Here is a 21,170-nt window from a genome sequence, read left to right as displayed (position 1 = left end):
ACTGTTCTCCCCTGATGGGGTTTTACAGGTTTATGGGGACTCTGTGGTGGTTGTCCTCTTGTTCTTTTGTCTTGTTATCTGGGGGAGGGGCCTGACAGTGCTCTTTTTCAGTCAGTCTTGCTTGGGTTGAGTAGCTCTGCAGGTTATCAAGGGGCTGGGCTATGTGGAAACCAGTTTTTCAGGCTTTCGCTCCCTGGATGTTTTTGTTCTTTGGTGGCTTTTTGTGTCTTTTTGGAGGTTTAGTGGAAAGTAAACTGTCTGCACCCAGACCTCTGCCTCAGAGAGAAGCCTCAGTCTGCTCCCCTCTGGGTGGTCCAGAACACACAGACTCTGCCCTGCAAACTCTGCTGAACACTGCAACCTCCCACGGGCAGTGTGCACCCCCAGCCACCATCCCAGTGGCCACCCGAGGCCCCCGCTTGTCTCTGCAACCCCGTGCCACTAAAACTGTGAGTGATATTAGTCTGGGGAGTCCGATTCCAGTGGCTGCTGTTGCTGGGATTGCTATCTGGAGTCCAGGCCCACACCTGGTGCACTGACACCTGGCGGCAGGGCAGGTCACAAAAAGCTGCAGGGGGTAGGGATCGTGACTGGAGTCTCAGCCAGGTTCTCTCAGGCATGGGCTGGTTGCACTCAGACCCCACAGCTGCACAGGTCAGGGTCTGAGAGCAGGCTGAGTGCTCTCTCAGGTGCAGGTGGGAGTGCACACAGCCCGAGCACTGGTGCAAGCAGCAGAAAGTGGTAGGCTCAGGGACCACGGACTGGAGACCCCACTGGACTCTCTCTGGCATGGGTTGTCACCAATGGTGACCATCCTGCTACCATGGGCTTAGGCCCGTGCCCATGACCACCTGGTTCCACCAGTTGCCCTTTAAGATCTTTTGCTCTTTTTGAGTTCTTTTAACCAGACTCCAAGTTAATGGTAGTCCCCAATCACAGGGCATTTTCATATTGGGATATTACTTTCCAGTGGGTTGCTTCTGGTGGCTCCCTCCCCCTTCTGTTTATCCTCTGATATCAGTCTGAACATTCCCACTCCGTTTTACCCCTCCAGTATTGTTCTTCTGTCCCCATAGAGATCTAGAAGTATATAATCTTACATCTCAGACTGATTTCATGGGTGTTCAGAGTGTTCTGGTAGATATTTAGCTCACTTTAAGGGACTGGTTGAAACAGAGTCTCCTACTTCTCCGTCATCTTGTCCCTCCCCATAACTGGATGAAATTAATTATTAACATGTTTCCTTTTGTTCGTTTATTTGTTTGTTTTGTTTTTGTTACCAACATGAGATACATAATACCCAAACATGAACACATAAACACACATCACAAATTAATGAAAAGACTATAGCATAAATCTGGGGAGGAAGAAAAATATCCTATTCTGAATGGACATCTCATAAGGTTTATAAAACTCACAAGAAGGTAGAAGGTGCAACTTAATATTATGCTTGATACCACTTACCAAAACTGAAATTAAAATTATGGTTTTGACATTTAATTTCAACACCTATAGTGCATGGGTCTTACATTATTTCCCACATTCATCTAATTAACTGTGTGTCCTTGCTCCTTGCCCATATCACCTGCTTAAATCAGAACTCAAGCAAAAAGATCATTCCAGAGTATGCACCTAATTTCATTGTTACTGAGCTTGTCTGTCTGCAAAACCTAGGTACTATACTTTCACCTCAAAATAATTCCAGATATCCAGTAATACACACAACTGAAGCTAGATTATGGCAGCTTTATTTGGTGGCGAGTGTAAAATCCAATTTTCCATTTTTGAATGAAAAGTGAGTGATGTTACAAGAGCACCAAAAATAATAAGATACCTAGAATAAACCTAACCAAAGAAGTCCTCTGAAAACCATAAAACACTGATGAAAGAAATTGAAAATGACACAAAGAAATAGAAAGACATTCCATGCTCATAGATTTGAAGAGCAAATCTTGTTAAAAAGTGTACAATGCCCAAAGCAATCTACACATTTAGTGCAATCCCTTTCAAAGTACCAATAACCTTTTTCATAGAACTAGAACAAATAATTCTAAAATTTGTATGGAACCACAAAAGACCTCAAATAGCTAATGCAATGTTGAAAAGGAAGAACCAAGCTGGAGACATCACACAATTCTGGACTTCAAGTTATATTACAAAGTTGTAGTCATCAAAACAGATGGTACTGGCACAAAAATTTACACATCCATCAATGAAACAAAATAGAAAATCCAGAAATAAACTCACAACTAAATGGTCAATTAATCTTCTAGAAAGCGGGAAAGAATATTTAAGGGGAAAAGACAGTCTCTTCAACAAATGGTATTGGGAAAATTGGACAGCAGCATGCCAAATAATGAAATTAGACCACTTTCTTACACCATACACAAACACAAATTCAAAATGGAGTAAGGACCTAAATGAAAGATCTGAAGCTATAAAAATCCTAGAAAAGAACACAAGCTATAACCCCTTTGATATCAAACATAGCAACTCCTTTCTAAGGGTTGTCTCCTGAGGGAAGGGAAATAAAAGCAGAAATAAACTACTGGGGCTATATCAAAAACAAACAAACAAACAAACAAAAAAAGCTTCTACACAGTGAAGGAAATACAAAACTAAAGTGCTGCCTTTGGAATGGGAGAAGATACTTGTAAATGACATATCTGATAAAGGATTAGTACTGAAAATTTATAAAGAACTTAGCAAACTCAACACCCAGAAACAAACGATCCAATTAAGAAATGTGCAAAAGACATGAATACACATTTTTTCCAAAGAAAACATACAGGTGGTTAACAGAGACATGAAAAGATGTCCAACATCACTCATCCTCAGGGAAATATAAATCAAAACCACAAGAAGGTACCACTGTACACCTTTCAGAAAAACTAAAATTAACAACACAGGAAATAACAGGTGTTGGTAAGGATGCAGAGAATGGGGAACTCATTTACACTGTTGGTGTTAGTGCAAATTGGTACAGTCACCCTGGAAAACAGTATAGAAACTCCTCAAAAAGTTAAAAATAGAACTACCCTATAACCTGGCAATTGCATTACTAAATATTGGCCTTTCAAAAGGATACAAAAATACTGACTTGAATGTGCACATGAATCTCAATGTTTATAGCAACATTATTAACAACAGTCAAATTATGGAAAGAGCCCAAATGTCCATCAGTTGATGAATGGATAAAGGAAGATGGTGTGTGTGTGTGTGCGTGTGTGTGTGTGTGTATTGGAATATTACTCAGCCATTAAAAAGAGTGAAATCTTGTCATTTGCAACTGCATAGACAGAGGTAGAATGTATTATGCTAAGCAAAATAAATCAGTCAGAGAAAGATAAATACAGTATAATTTCACTCTATGTGGAATTTAAGAATGAAAAATGAGCAGAGGGGGTAAAAGAGAGAGGTAAATCAAGAAACACACTCTTAATTTTAGAGAACAAACCAGTGGTTACCAGAGGGATATGGGTGAAGAGATGGGTTAAATATATGATGGGATTAAGGAGTTCACTTATGACAGAGCCTCAGGTGATGTGTGGAATTGTAGAATCTCTACATTGTACACCTGAACCTAATTTAACACTGTACCTTAACTGGAATTAAAATAAAAACTTAAGCAAAAAGAAAAGTGATTAATGCATTTGTAGAGTGGTGGGTCATCTAAAAAGAAATAGCATATACTAGCATACTGTTAGGGGAAACAGTCATAAATGCTCTGTTTCTATTTACCTTTTATAATAAAAATTATGACTCTGTCTATAAAATCAATGTATTTGAAATCATCATTAACATTGACCGTGGGCAGCTCATTTGATTTCTCTATAATACTAAAATGGAAATAGAGATATGTTCTTATTTATTCATATACTGGATAACATTTGTTTCTGTAATGTTAATATTCCGTTTGCAAATTATGCAAACCACTCTCTGATGTTCAAATTAGTTTCATTTTAGCAAGTCATTCTGAAAGTAAGTGATATGGAGCCAGCCCAGCTTTTGGTCAAATCTGAAGTGGAAGGTAGTTCTTATAGGGTGCATCTAAAAGTAGAGTTTAGAGCTTAATTGGGTGGAGTGGGTTATGTGGTTTCATGGAAAATCAATTACCAATCTCTATTTTACCCTGTGTAATGTATACATTGATTGAAATATTTTTCAAGATTTTTAATTTTTTTTTGATGTATGACAATAAAAGATTTATGTCTTGAGAACTAAAGGGTACAAAATGTTGGCAAGGGCAGAGAAAACTGCTGCATTTATTTCTGACAAGAAAAATGGTTTAATATTCCTAACATACCTTTCTCACAAATCCCTTTATACAGAATGCATCAATCCATGAATGTCACTTTTGTCACAGGTATCATTGGCATTCCTTCTGGTAGCTCTATTACTATATAGACACTAAAGTAGGTTCTGTTATAGAGAAGTGAAATCTTTACTCTTTTTTTTCCTTAAAAAAAAAAGTACATAATAGTATTACTGTTTTTTGAGTATTTACCACCAAATAATTCTTGCCAATGTTATAAAATGGACCCGTAGGAACTGCACTCTTTTTCAAGGAAGAATTTAGGATTACACCTTTGAAAAAAATGCCAACAAAAAATTTGTTATACTATGGTATATTCTCCTCCAAAGGAGAGACATAATTCTTCAATTAGTGAAAATGAAAAAAAGAAAGTTTAAGTTTCTGCTGTATAAGTTTATAGATTTTATCTTGAACATAATTCACCATTTTTTAAATGAGTACAGATAAAATATTTTCTGGTTATGCAACTGAAATTATTTTTAAAAGTCAGTTTGTCACTTTCCCAAATAAATTCTTTCTCACAACTCACTATCTTATTGTACAATTTTATGGAATAATGAGTCTATTTAATATTTTCTCTTACAAAACAAGATACATGTAAGCATCACTCTTTTTTCTTATTTTTTTTTTCTTTTTACTCTTTGGCTCCTTTTATCCATTTTTCCCAACCCCCAATCTAGTCTCTTTGTCAGTAAGTTTGGGATTTTGCTTGTTTCCTTTGTTTTTATTTTAAATAAATTTTAAGTAAATTTTTAAATTTATATTTATTTTATTTTAACTTTTTTTTTTTTTTTTAGTTTCCACATTCATACACTGTTTGTCTTTTCCTGACTTATTTCATGTAGCATAATAAGCCCTTGAGGTCCAGCCATTCATGTCACAAATGACAAAATTTCATTAATTTTTTAATGACTGAATAGTATTTGTGTGTGTGTGTGTGTGTGTGTGTGTACATGCCACATCTTCCTTATCCACTAATCCATTGACTGACACTTAGGTTGTTTCCATTTCTTGGCTATAATAAATAATGCTGCAGTAAAAATGGAGGTATGTATAAGTTTTTGAGTAATTTTTTTACTGTTGTTTTCTTTGGATAAATACTCATAAGTGAAATTGATGGATCATACTGCCTTTCTATTTAAATTTTTTTGAGGCTATACTATTTTTCATAGTAGATGCACAAATTTACATTCACACCAGCAGTGCATAAGTATTCCCTTTCTTCCACATCCTCACCAACACTTATTTCTTGTCTTTTTTTATAATCGTCATTCTAATGGGTGTAAGGTAGTATCTCCTTGTGATTTTGATTTGCACTTCCCTGCTGATTAATGATATTGAGCATTTTTTCATATACCTGTTGACCATCTATACATCTTCTTTTGAAAAAAATGTCTATTCAGATCCTCACCCATTTTTAAATCAGATTGTTTGGATTCTCTTTTTTTTTTTTGAATTGGGTTATATGCGTTCTTTACATATTTGGGTATTAACCCCTTATTAGATAAATAATTTGCAAATATTTTCTCACATTAGTAAGTTACCTTTTCATTTTGTTGATTGCTTCCTTTGGTATACAGAAGCTTTGTAGTTTGATGTAGTCTCATTTATTTGTTTTTCCTTTTGTTGCTTTTGCTTTTAATATCTGATTCAAAAATTTATCACCAAAACCTATGTCACAGAGCTTACCACCTATGTTTTCTCTTAGGGTTGTTATAGTTTCAGCTCTTGCATTCAAATCTTTAATTCATTTAAAGTTAATTTTTGTATTTGTTACAGGTAGCTATACAGTTTCATTAATTTTGTGTAGTTGTCCAGTTTTCCCAACACCATTTATTGAAGAGAGTGTCTTTTCACTATTGTATATTGTTTTCTCCTTTGTCATAAATAATCCTTTAAATATGGATTTATTTCTAGGCTGTCTCTTCTGTTCTAGTAATCTGTGTGTTTATTTCTTATTTTATATCATACTGCTTTAATTACTATAGCTTTGCAATATAGTTTGAAATTAGGGAGCATGAAACCTCCAGATTTGTTCTTCTTCCCCAGAAGAAGATTGTTTTGGTTATTCAGAGCTTTTTGTGGTATTCTATGTGTCTCTGTGTCTAAAATTCCCTTGATTTATAAGGACAGAAGTCACACTGGGTTTCAAAACCCATCCTAATGACCTCATCTTCACATGATTTTATATATAGAGGACCTTATTTCCAAACAAGTTCAAATTCACAGGTACTGGGGACTATGACCTCAAAATGTCTTTTTGGGGACACAATTCAACCCCAGCAATAAATATGATAGGCAGATGTTGTTTGATGATAGCCTTTTAGGTTACACAAAATGTGGCAATCTGATCAGAGCTGTCTGTTAGTAGGTAGAATTTTCTGCCAACTCATCCTAGGGTCATAAATAATGATTTCCAACCTCATGAAGGAGAAAGACAAGATAGTCCCAATCTTAAAGGGGCTCATGAACATGGGCTCTTGTACATGAATTTAAAAAAAAAAAAGGAATCTGCTTTCTAGTTAAGATCCAAAACTCCAGGATTAGGCTGCTAGAATTAATTATGGAGCTGGCTAGAGAACATAAGTTAAGAATGGAATTTCTTCTGCATATTTGGGTAGACAAGACACTAGATGAAGTGTGAATCTGAAGTTAGGGAATCAGGTAGAATTTCTGGAGGGGAGAAGAGAACTACAAATTAGGAATCAGGTATTAAGAAACACACATCAGGGGTGCCTGGGTGGCTCAGTGGGTTAAAGCCTCTGCCTTCGGCTCAGGTCATGATCTCAGGGTCCTGGGATCGAGCCCCGCATTGGGCTCTCTGCTCAGCAGAGACCCTGCTTCTCCCCTCTCTCTGCTTGCTTCTCTGCCTACTTCTGATCTCTGTCTGTCAAATAAATAAAATCTTTAAAAAAAGATCAGCATATTTTCTAGCATTATTACTTATTTATTATTATATCTGACTTGATCAGTAGGTCTTAAGTGCTAAAATTTTGATAGACTACCTTACTTTCATATTGTTTTTCTATTGAAATTCTTAAAATTCAATAATCAATAATTATACACAAACTAAATAATTAGTCTGTTTCTAAAAAATAAGAATACTAATCATTTAAAATGACAGTGGTGTCTTACAAATTCAGAAGGACTGCATTTTTATGATCAAATAATATTTACGTGAACTTCACTTCACTCTTCTCTCTTCTCTAACAGACAACAGTCTCTGGTATGTTTTTAGGTATCTAACTACACAGTTAAATGAAAGAGGGTGAAATGAAGCCTCACTTATTCCTATAAATTCAGTTTTTAATAACATTAACTACACTGATTGCGTTTGTCCATTGAATGTGTATTGTTATTTCTATTTATAATCTTTTGTATTATGCACTCATATAATGGGCTTTAAAAGAATTTTTCCTCTAGGGACGCCTGGGTGGCTCAGTTGGTTAAGCGGCTGCCTTCGGCTCAGGTCATGATCCCAGCGTCCTGGGATCGAGTCCCACATCGGGCTCCTTGCTCTGCAGGGAGCCTGCTTCTCCCTCTGCCACTCTGTCTGCCTGTGCTCACTCTCTCTCTCTCTCTGACAAATAAATAAATAAAATCTTTAAAAAAAAAAAAAAAAAAAAAAAAAAAAAAAGAATTTTTCCTCTAAAAAAATATTTTCTTTTTAGTTGTGGGAAGAAAATTATTTGAATTAAGTCATTAAAATTTATGAGTACTCATCTGATTACTAGTTAAGAATATTAAAATATTTAGCCAAGATTTTAAAAAAAATATTTAACCTATCTTAATTCTGTTAGTTTTCATAAGAATCATATGTTAATATTAACCTCCTCACTTTTAAAATGAGAAAACGGAAACATGGGAGACTAATAATGTCCTCACAGTTACTCAGTAAGTAAGAGTTGAAGTCAGAATATGAATTTACTCTACTAGCCCCCAGTATCTAGCCTTTTAACCCATTCACTGTCTCTCTTAGGTTGTGAAATGTGTTTCTAGGACAATATATCAAGGCTGAACAGGAGCATTTAAAGAATGAAATATTGCATTTTAAAAGTTTGAAAGTGATTTTTTTTATTTTTTTAATGTTTTTATTTAAATATTTTGTTTATTTATTTGACAGACAAAGATCACAAGTAGGCAGAGAGGCAGGCAGAGAGACAGGAGGAAGAAGGTTCCCTGCTGAGCAGAGAGCCCAATGCGGGGCTCGATTCCAGGACCCTGGAATCATGACCTGAGCTGAAGGCAGAGGCTTTAACCCACTGAGCCACCCAGGCGCCCCTGAAAGTTATTTTAAATAGAAGGAGTAAAATTGATAACTGTGGAATGGAAAATGAGGAGATTCTCTTGCAGCATGAGAATCTATGTGTTGAGAGGTTGATAAAGTTATATTTACATATCCTGTACCTGAGTGTAGTTATAAAGATCAATATGGTTTTTTTGTGTGTGTGGGTTTTTTTTTTTTTTTTTTTTTTTTTTACATTTTGACTCTTTTTGGGGGTATTTTTAAAAAAAAAATTTCGATTGAATTTAAATTTCAATTCAATTGACCAACATATAGTGCATCATTAATCTCATATGTAGTGTTTAACAATTTGACAGTTGCATATAATACCCAGCACATTTAATTTTTATTTATTTATTGCTGGTTTTACTAGAATTTATAATTCCAGAAACTGATAGTTGGAAATAGAGATTTTTAGTCATTCAGCAAATGTACCTTGAATAAAAAATCCAGAACTTAGATAGTAAGAAATATAAAAAAAAAAAGTAAAAAAAAGTAAACAATAACTCAAGTTATTAAATAAAATATACATTTGTGTTGCAATGCCATATTAAACACCAAAATATTAGAAATATAGAGGAGAGAGGAAAGACTGACTCTCTGGTGGCACCAGGGAAGTCTACATAGACACAGTCACAACATACATGGAAAGAACATTCCAAGATGAAGACAGCAGCCTGTGAGAATACCCTGAAACCAGGAAGAGCCATGTCACAGTCACTTGTGTGATTTTTCTCTCATCCATCTTTTGCCTTTCCTTACTCTAGTTTGTATCACAGAAGGCTTACGTCTTCCATATTTCCAGGTGCACTTGCTCACTGGCTCTGGTTACATTCAGCCAGGGGAAAGCACTAGATCAAGATCAGCAGATGGAGAAGCCAGAATATTTCTTCCATTTTATCCATCTCAGATCATAGATTATTTCACTGATGGCTCCACCTTCTGATTGACATACTATCTCCACATATTTTTAGTTTGCATTAGAAAATAGTATCCTGGACTCTGGTAACAAAACTATTTCCCTTTTTTTCCTTTGTTTTTTAGCATGATAGCTGCTTTTGTTACTAGCCTGAAGTACACTTTATCCTCCTCTTTTTTACTTTTTAAGCACTTCCAACATTTTGCACTAGAAGTATTTAGAGTGAGGTTGTGAAGTAGTTCGCTCAAAGTATAAAAAGAAAAAAAAAAGACAGACAAAGAGGTTTGGCAAAGGAAGAAAAGAAGAAAGAAAGAAAGTAAAAAATTAGAAGGAGAAAGAAAAAAAAAGTGAACTAAGAGACCCATGCCAAGAATAGTTCATGAAGGAACAGTTACCAGTGCACAAAAACTAGGGAAGACAATGTCTGAGAAATTTTTACTATTTTAGAAATAAGGAAATTACCAGTGCTGGTAAGAAAGAGAGTTAAGTTTGGGAAAGAAGTTCAGGGAGAAATCTAAAGTTTGAATGTTCATCAAGTGAGAAATGAGAGAAAAAGCTGGCCTCAAAATATCCAGTGATCAATGACGTGTTAGTGGCTGAAAATCATCAACGTGTACGCTTTCTTTCTAATGCTTCTCAGGTGCCTGGGTAATTGCAATTGTAGAGGTGATCCAAATTGCAAATGTTACATAGAAACACAGAAAGGAGAAGTAAATGCAAATTTCCAAAAAGTAGATCAAGTGATTAACTACAGATCTAAGATGGGAATGTGAGGGGATTAATAACATGGAATAAAATGATGATTACATGGTATTGAAATATCACACACGTATTTTGTATTACAGTAAAGATGTTTATGTCCCTGAACACCTCAGAGGAGGTGTTCTCAAACTTAAGAGAAAAATGCCAATATTGTTTAAGGATGTTTTAAGGCACAGTGAAGGCTAAGAAAGAAGCAGTCTTTGAAGGAAATCCAAGTTTTAGTGAAACCCAAGATGGTTAGAAGAAAATTTATGAAGAGACTATGAGTGCAGGCATATTTATTTATGATTGAATGGTGGCCCCATTTTCCATGTTGTGGGTTCTGGGGTTGTTAGCAGTTGAATGATGCATTTAGGGTTCAACATTATAGAGCAGTGTGAGAAAGAACAAAACCGGAAAAAATACAGCCCCAAACAACATGCTTTTGGAGATGGAAACAAAGATAATAGGTATGTAGGATTGCATTTAACTGGTGGACCTACCAAGTTTCCAAATATGCTGTGGTAAGTCTTAAATACCAGAGCATATTTTATGCCTTTTAATTTAAAAAAATTTTTTTTAAGATTTTATTTATTTATTTGACACAGAGAGAGAGAGATCACAAGTAGGCAGAGAGGCAGGCAGAGAAAGAGGGGGAAGCAGGCTCCCCACTGAGCAGAGAGCCCGATGTGGGGCTCGATCCCAGGACCCTGTGATCATGACCTGAGCCGAAGGCAGAGGCTTAACCCACTGAGCCACCCAGGCGCCCCTATGCCTTTTAATTTTAAATATTCATATTGATTTCCATTATTCTACCCTAATTTCTGCATGCATGTGTATGTATATCTGAACCAGTCAGTTTTAGTCATTCTAAAGAATTTTCATTCCTCCCTGAGTCAGAATTTAAAAGTGAGTAATATATCTTTATAAATTTGGTGTTCGCAAAGAGAATTAAAAATTCCAAGAAAGAATTTAAAAAGGGAGCAATCAGCAAAAGCTTTTCTCTACTCAAATTTGAAGTGTTTTTAAGCCCGTTTCATTAAGGTCATCTCTTCCCTTACATACTGTAAGTAAGCTTACAGATAAATGCTTATGAAAGAAAAAAATACTATGCCACCTTAATTATGTACTTGTACATTCAGTTACGTTTTGATTCATAAAGATAGCAAGATGCTAATTATTACTTTTACATTTCATTCTGGCTATATCTAAATTTTACAGAAACTTGGTGAACCCTGCCATATGTTATTCCTAGATTAGGTATCCTTTTGTCAGGTCTTGCTGTTTGTAGAGAAGCCTAATTTATTGAATACTAGCCGAACTGAAATATGCCACAAAGTGTGCAGTGAAACAATTGCAGGGTTTTTGTTTGTTTGTTTGTTTTAATTTTACTTATTTATTTGTGGGAAAGAGAGAGAGAGTGATAAAGAGAGCACAAGCAGGAGGTGGGGGGGGTGGAGAGGCAGAGAGGGAGAGGAAGAATCAGACTCCCTACTGAGCAAGGAACCCCATCACCTAGCTGGATCCCAAGACCCTGAGATCATGACCTGAACTAAAGGCAGATACTTAACTGACTGAGCCACCCAGATGCCCCCATTGCAGTTATTTAAAAATATACCTTGGCTGGGGGCACCTGGGTAACTCAGTTAAGTTTCTGCCTCCTGCTATCATTTCAGATTCTTTTATTTTTTATTTTTTTGATGTTGATGATGATGATGATGACGATGACTGCTTCTGCCATCATATAACTCCACTGAAAGAGAAAATAACATGGGTTACCATAAATACTGTAAAATGCCAACATGTATATTATTTTTGCTAGCAATTGCCTGGCTTCAATGTATTGCTCTGTTTCAATATTTGAAGAGGCTCAAGTATCAAACTAGTGATTTTTTGGATTTTGAACATATCAATTCTAGATGTTTTCAGTTTTACTTTTTAAGGTCTTGCTATTTCTTCCAGTTTCCATGAAATGTACTTGATAATTTTCAGGCAATGTCATTCTTATTCTCTTCAGAACTAGGGAAATCAGAAACAACTATTCATTTTGTTATGGGTGAGAAAGGTCCACAAATCGATGTGAATGATCCTTAGAGAAGTATTTGTCAAGCTGTATATAAATACATCTAGCTATGCTCCCTGTTTTTTGAAGATGTTACAGAGAAGAAAATATGCACACGTACTTATACACACATTCCTAATAAAATGACAATAGATAAAACTGTTAAATGAATTGAAAGAGGAACAATTTAGAAAAATGACCAAAAAATTAGTGAAACTACGCCATTATGTTTTTATTAATTTTAGATTGCTTTCTTTTGTGCTTTCTTTTCTGTTTTCTGTTTTTTTTTTTTTTTTTAACATTTGGCAGATACAAAGCTGAAATTTTGCTGTAAAACTGTATGTTTGGGAAAATAGTTCCTCCTTTAACTTATTTAAAATCATTTCTAGATTCAACTGGAATTTTCTAACAGCTTATTTATTAGCCTATTATAAAGACTATTTTCTCAATATTTTTGTATTTTTAGGTTAAGTATGTGCAAAAATTTCTTCTCCTATGTCTAACTAGTTCTTCATTTTAATTTGCATCAGCCATCAACAATTAGCCATCAACATTTATTTGTGTGATCTATAATTATATATGTCAAAATAATGGCTTCATAATTGTAATTAGATTGGGTCCAGTGTGATAGTCATGGTGATGCTAAATGTAACTTACAAATAGAAAGTTATGCTTGTTCCAACTAAACAGAATGCTAGAATTTTATTATTGTCTTTTGTAAACTCTAAAACAGTGTTTCTGATCAAAAGGCAGCATTCTTCTAATTACTAATTCATAAAGAATAATAAATTCATCCATTATGAATCATAATTCATGAAGTACTAGATCCTTCTAGTGTGTGGCTTGGTCAACTCAAGATAGCTTTTCTCATCTGCTCCTGGATGAAAATAAAAGAGAATAGAAATTTACATGTCACGTGTTTTAATAAGTTTTATATCACATTGAACAGAAAACACAGTCACATGGCTATGTATAAATTGCCAGGAGGCTGGAAAATTCAGTTTAACTGGTTGGCTTATGATATTGGTGAAATATTAACCATCTAAACTTACTATCTGGGGCACCGGGGTGGCTCATTTGGTTCAATGTCCAACTCTTGGTTTTGGTTCAGGTCATGATCTCAGGGTCCTGGGATCGAGCCCTGCAACAGGCTTTGTGGTCCTGCTTGTCCCTCTCCCTCTGCTCCTCCTTGTGTGCTCTCTTTGTCTCTCTCTCTGTCTCAAGTAAATAAATAAATAATCTAAAAACAAAGATAAACGTACTGTTTAACTAACTAGAATTTAAATAAAATTTGTTAAACAACAACAAAAAAAGAAGTAAAATAAATTTACTATCACATGTTCCTTTGACCACCAGGAAAAAAAAAATATATATGGTATATGATTATATATATATAATATGATAATATATACATATATAATATATGTATATATATTATACATATTTATTTATATACAGCATTTTTCTCATGTGCAACATTCAGATAACTTGCCATATTTGTACACTTACCAGTGCATATATATATATATATATGCACATACCAGTGCATATATATAAAAATATATGTAGTATATAGGATATATATATATATATAGAGAGAGAGAGTATATAGGGTATATAGATACACGGTATACAGGGAGTGTGTGTGTATATATAGTATATAGGGTATATATATATGTGTGTGTATATATATATATAGGTATATAGGATATGTATATACGGTATATAGGGTGTGTATATATATATAGTACAGAGGGTGTGTGTGTGTGTGTGTGTGTGTATATATATATATATATGGCAAGTTATCTGAATGTTGCACATGAGAAAAATTCTGAAGACTGCTGAGTCTTAAGCCATGACAAGTCTGAAGATTTGGTGTCATGTGTGTTGGGGGTGGGAGGGTGATTTGTTTGTATAATATTCACAGTTTACCAACTGTGAAAATAATTTGATCTGATTTTCAGCTTAAGGAGGCCATTGACATTTTATGAGATCTGGCAGAGTCTGTGTGGAAAAGTAATACACTCAGAGTAAAGTTGCAGAAATGTTTGTTTGCAGTCTAGACAATTCTAAAAGCATCTTCTGAGAATAAGTTGTGCATGGTGACCTGACTGGGAGAATCAGCCTGTTCAATTTCTTCTTCATCATATCCAAAAGACTCAGAATAACTAAATAGTCATACTTCTTATGTAGAATCCAGGAGTGACCCTAAAAAATGTGATGGGGAGAATTAGTCCATTTGTCTTAATACCCCAACCCACAGTCTAGCATGGGGTCAAGTCTAGCATGAGGTGAATAAACATAAAATTTTCTTTCCCTATGCTAACAGGCACCCAAAAATGCAATAGTATAGGGGTGCCTGGGTGGCTCAGTGGGTTAAAGCTTCTGTCTTCGGCTCAGGTAATGATCTCAGGGTCCTGGGATCGAGCCCTGCATCAGGCTCTCTGCTCAGCAGCCTGCTTTGAGCCTGCTTCCTCCTCTCTCTTTGCCTGCCTCTCTGCCTACTTGTGATCTCTGTCTGTCATATAAATAAATAAAATCTTTTAAAAAAATGCAACAGTATATTTGGAAAGCATAACTACCTAAAGATTTCCATCAGTATTCCATTTATTTTTAATAACAAAAGTGCTTAAGCCTGTGAATTTAGCCTCATAAAAGGGGGAAAAAAACCTAAATTATCTTAGTTCTGATAAGTATTTTCATACTGTAATTATTTTCATAATACTGTTTATCACAAACTTGGCTTTTCTTTGAGTTTAAGGATTTTCAGTTACTGGCTATATCATAAACTTGCTTGTTTTTAAAACTTTGGGTTATTTAAAAATAAAGTTTATTTTAATATTTCTGTTGTTTAGTTATGCCTATTATGTTATGAGAAAACTTGGCAAGTTTTTTTTTTTTAAGATTTTATTTATTTATTTGACAGACAGAGATCACAAGTAGGCAGAGAGGCAGGCAGAGAGAGAGGGGGAAGCAGGCTCCCCGCTGAGCAGAGAGCCTGATGTGGGGCTCGAACCCAGGACCTTGGGATCACGACCTGAGCTGAAGACAGAGGTTTTAACCCACTGAGGCACCCAGGCACCCCGGCAAGTTTTATACTTAGCAATTAATTGTTACTTTCAATATTATCTAATATGAAGCAGTCCTTTCACAGGTTCCAAATTGATTTAAAGGTATATTATCTAATTATGTGACTTATTATTTGAGATTTTTCTTATAAATAATATAATCTTTTTTCTTTTTTTGTATCCTTTTTTTCTTTTATACCTAATTTATTTGACAAATACCAAATTTCTAACAGCTTTTTTTCTGTTTTGAAGTTTATTATGTACAAATTTTATTGATTAATGCAGATACATACAAAATTGTCTCCTATATAGAAATATCTTTATTATGTGATTATTCTCCAAAAAAACTTTTTGTCTGTTATTTAAAATGTAAAACCTGATTATTTTGTGTTGTGTTCTTGAATTTTTTTTTTGTTCTGTACCCCTCTTTTTTTTTTTTTCATTCCTGTTAGCCATGTTTAACTTCTATAGGTGAATTCTGTTAGAATCCCACTCTCATATATTTTAATGCATGCTTGGATTTTACATACTGCTCTTATTACCTTCCAGTTAATTTTCATTCTAATTGAATTTTATTCAGCTGTCCTGTGGAGGAAGATTATGTCCTCAATGTCTCTCTTACATACAACTTTGAGTAGATGAGTATTATTTACTCCAACATAATAGGACAAAACTCTTCTCTTGTCAAAAACTAATAAAAGAAATAGGAAATCCTTCATAGACAACTGGTATGAAATCCAGCTTCTTTCCCTTTTTATTTTCCTGTCCCTTCTCTTCCTTTCTTTTTCTTTTCTTCCTTTCCTTCTTCCCCTCCTCCTTTTCCTCCTCCTTCTTTTCCTTCTCCTCCTCAGTCTCCTCCTCTTCCTCCTCCTCCCCCTCCCTTTTTTCCTCCTCTTCCTTCTTCTTTTTGTTGTTGTTGTTGTTCTTCTTCTTCTTCTTACTCTTACTCTTCTTCTTTTCCTATTATTAAGTTAAATAACACACCCTAATGTATCTCTACCCTTCACTGGTGCCTTCAGTGTTTAGGAGAGGATCTATGCAGAGTTCACATGATAATACATGGGTCTAGGATTTCCTCCCCTCTATCTACTTCTCTGAAGTCTTTATTCACATTGGCTTCATTTTGAACAGTATCTGCCAAGAATACTCCGGGCCATATGCAAATCCTATAGGGATCATTGTGATCACTGGGTCTGCATATATATGGGTTCTGAATAGAGAAAAATAAAAACTATGTAAGGAGTTCTTTACTTACATATTATGCTTATATACTTGTGAAAACTGGTAAGTTCAAAATAAATATTTTTTCATCAATATTGTTCAGTGGTTCATCAATTTATTACATGTCAGAATAATCTAGGGCTTTCTCTTTTTAATGAAAATGATTGAACCTAGTCTGAGTATATTTTGGATTTTTAGTTCTGGCATGGACTCTTTCCTCTCTCTCTCTCTCTCTCTATATATATATATATATATTTAAGATTTTACTTATTTGACAGAGACAGAGAGACCAAAAGTAGGCAGAGCAGTAGACAGAGGAAAAGGGAGAAGGAGGATACTGGCTAAGCAGAGAGTCCAATGTGGAGGGCGGATCCCAGGCCCCTGAGATCATGACCTGAATTGAAGGCAGATGTTTAACCAACTGAACCACTGATGTGCCCCTCCTCTAAATAGTTTTAATTAATTTTGTTTGTTTTTATCTGTAATATTTATAAATCCACTTACAGTTGCAAGATGTGATACAGAGAGAGCTTATGTACTCTTTACCTTGTTTCCTGGAATGATAGCACCTTGCAAACTATAGTTCAATATCACAGCCAGGATATTGACATTGACACAGTAAAGATAATAAACTAATGAGATATATTGGTGTTTGAATTATCAGAATGGCAGGAATTGGGATAGGAGAGATGAATCCTGAAATCCCAGTATAAATTCTTAAAATGATAACTGACTCCAATACTTGCTTGTGAGTAAGCAGACAATCCAAGGAACACAGAGGAAAGCAAGAAATGTGATATTTAAAACTGAGAAAAGATTCCAGGAGCTCCTCAGTGCTAGAGAGGTCAAGTTTATAGAATAAAAGTGAATATCAAGATGTATCAACTAAATGCAACATGTGTTCCTATTAAAAGACAGAGATGATAAAATGACAACCTAGAATATTTTTTAAACATTTAAGAAAGAGATGAAGGAATTACTGCTGTAGAAAAATATTTGAGAATTTTTTGATGTTAATGATAAAGCTAAAAAGAGGAAACCCATGAACCATGAGAATATAAATAAATTAAGAGCAAGGAACATCATAGTAAAACTTTAAAAAATCAAAGTAAAGACTAAAATCTCCAGACATCCAAGGAAAAAAGGCAGGTTACCTTCAAAAAGACAACAGATGAAAAAAATATATCTAAAAAAATGCAGAACAGGAGCGCCTGGGTGGCTCAGTGAGTTAAGGCCTCTGCCTTCAGCTCAGGTCATGATCTCAGGGTCCTGGGATCGAGCCCCACATCGGGCTCTCTGCTCAGCAGGGAGCCTGCTTCCCTCCCTCTCTGTTTGCCTCTCTGCCTACTTGTGATCTCTCTCTCTCTGTCAAATAAATAAATAAAATCTTAAAAAAAAATGCAGAACAAAAGGCAATAGGATATTATTTTTAAAGAACTGAAAGAAAGTTCATGCTGAATTGTAATTTTGTGTCCCTAGATAGCATCTTTAAGAATGAAACAATACTGAAAGAATTTTACCAGAAGAACAGTGTTAGAACTGCAAAATATCAAAGAATTCTTCAGAAAAATGGAAAATAAACTCAAAAGTAAACTCATCTTGGATGAAGGGATTAAAATAAACAGAAAGACTAACTATGAAGGTACGTCTATATTAATACTGATATATAAAACAATATCTTATGGGTTTTAAAATATACAGATTTCAAATACTCAGCAACAATAGCATGCTAGTCAGATGAGCAGAAAATAGTTAAAATGGGAGAGAGGAGTCAAGATGGCAGAGAAGTAGCAGGCTGAGATGACATTGGGTAGCAGGAGATCAGCTAGATAGCTTATCTAACCATTGTGAACACCTACAAATCCAATGGGAAATCGAAGAGAAGAAGAGCAACAATTCTAGAAACAGAAAATCAACCACTTTCTGAAAGGTAAGACCTGCGGAGAAGTGAATCCAAAGCGACGGGAAGATAGACTGCGGGGGGAGGGGCCGGCTCCCGGCAAGAGGCAGAGCAACGGAGCACAAAATCAAGACTTTTAAAAGTCTGCTCCATGCAGGGACATCGCTCCAGAGGCTAAACCGGGGGAAGCCCAGGCGGGGTCAGGGTAACCCCAGGTCCCGTGGGGTCACAAAAGGACCGGGGGTGTCTGAGTGCCACAGAGCTCGCAGGTATTAGAGCGGGGAAGCTGGCTACAGCGACAAAGCCGAGGAGTGAGCTCTAGCCCGGGGTTACCTTCTGCTGGTCACAGTCTGGGTGGGCTCGGAGCGTGGCCGGAGGCGACGGAGATGGAAGCGATCAGGCGCTTTTCTCCAAGTGCCAGCAATTGACTGCTTTCCTCCTGGTGCAACCGTAGGCCAGGGAGGCGGGGCAGTAGGGCACTTTTCTCTGAGGGTGCACTGAGGAGGGGGACCCAAGCTCTTGGCTCCACTGAGCCGGAGATTGGGAGGCTGCCATCTTCATTCCCATCCTCCGGAACTCTATGGAAAGTGCTCAGAGAACAAAAGATCCCGAAAGCAAACCCGAGTGGATTACTTAGCCCAGCCCCTGGCAAGGGCGGTGCAATTCTGCCTGCAGCAAAGAAACTTGAGAATCACTACAACAGGCCCCTCCCCCAGAAGATCAACAAGAAACCCAGCCAAGACCAATTTCACTCATCAAGAACAGTGGAATTCTATAGGAGGAGAAAGCAAATCTTATCTGGACAAAATGACAAGGCAGAAAAACTCACCACAAAAAAAAAGAACAAGAGGCAGTACCGAAGGCTTGGGACCTAATCAATATGGACATTGGTAATATGACAGATCTAGAGTTCAGAATGACGATTCTCAAGGTTCTAGCCAGACTCAAAAAAGGCATAGAAGATATTAGAGAAACCCTCTCTGGAGAGATAAAAGCCCTTTCTGGAGAAATAAAAGAACTAAAATCTAACCAAGTTGAAATCAAAAAAGCTCTTAATGAGGTGCAATAAAAAATGGAAGCTCTCACTGCTAGGATAAATGAGGCAGAAGAAAGAATTAGTGACATAGAAGACCAGATGACAGAGAATAAAGAAGTTGAGCAAAAGAGAGACAAACAAATACTGAACCACGAGGAGAGAATTCGAGAAATAATTGACACCATAAGACGACACAATATTAGAATAATTGGGATTCCAGAAGAAGAAGAAAGAGGGGAGCAGAAGGTATATTGGAGACAATTATTGGAGAGAATTTCCCTAATATGGTAAAGGGAACAAACATCAAAATCCAGGAGATGATAAGAACGCCCCTCAAAATCAATGAAAATAGATTCCACACCTTGTCACCTGATAGTAAAATTTACAAGTCTTAGCGACAAAGAGAAAATCCTGAAAGCAGCCCAGGAAAAGAAATCTGTAACAGACTATGCTAAAAATATTAGATTGGCAGTGGACCTATCCATAGAGACCTGGCAGGCCAGAAAGAACTGGCATGATATATTCAGAGCACTAAATGAGAAAAACATGCAGCCAAGAATACTATACCCAGCTAGGCTATCATTGAAATTAGAAGGAGAGATAAAGAGCTTCCAGGACAAACAAAATCTGAAAGAATTTGCTTACACCAAACCAGCTCTACAGGAAATATTGAGAGGGGTCCTCTAAGCAAAGAGAGATCCTACAAGTAGTAGATCAGAAAGAAACAGAGACAATATACAGTAACAGTCACCTTACAGGCAATACAATGGCGATAAATTCATATCTCTCGATAGTTACCCTGAATGTTAATGGGCTAAATGCCCCAATCAAAAGACACAAGGTATCAGAATGGATAAAAAAAAAAAAAAACTCTTCAATATGCTGCCTACAAGAAACTCATTTTAGACCCGAAGACACCTCCAGATTTAAATTGAGGGGATGGAAAACAATGTACCATGCTAACGGACATCAGAAGAAAGCTGGGGTGCCAATCCTTAGATCAATTAGATTTTATGCCAAAGACTATAATAAGAGATGAGGAAGGACACTATATCATACTCAAAGGGTCTGTCCAACAAGAAGATCTAACAATCTTAAATATCTATGCCCCGAACATGGGAGCAGCCAACTATATAAACCAATTAATAACAAAATCAAAGAAATACATCGACAGTAATACAATAATAGCAGGGGACTTTAACACTCCCCTCACTGAAATGGACAGATCATCTAAGCAAAAGATCAACAAGGAAATAAAGGCTTTAAATGACACAGTGGACCAGATGGACATCACAGATATACTCAGAACTTTTCATCCCAAAGCAACAGAATATACATTCTTCTCTAGTGCACATGGAACATTCTCCAGAATAGACCACATCCTGGGTCATAAATCAGATCTCAACTGGTACCAAAAGATTGAGATCATTCCCTGCATAATTTCAGACCACAATGCTCTGAAGCTAGAACTCAATCACAAGAGGAAATTTGGAAAGAACGCAAATACATGGAGACTAAACAGCATCCTTCTAAAAAATGAATGGGTCAACCAGGAAATTAAAGAAGAATTGAAAAAATTCATGGAAACAAATGATAATGAAAACACAACGGTTCAAAATCTGT

This window comes from Martes martes, assembly GCF_963455335.1.
Source record: "Martes martes genome assembly, chromosome: 2".
Classification (NCBI taxonomy): Eukaryota; Metazoa; Chordata; class Mammalia; order Carnivora; family Mustelidae; genus Martes; species Martes martes.
This window is presented reverse-complemented; position numbering follows the sequence as displayed.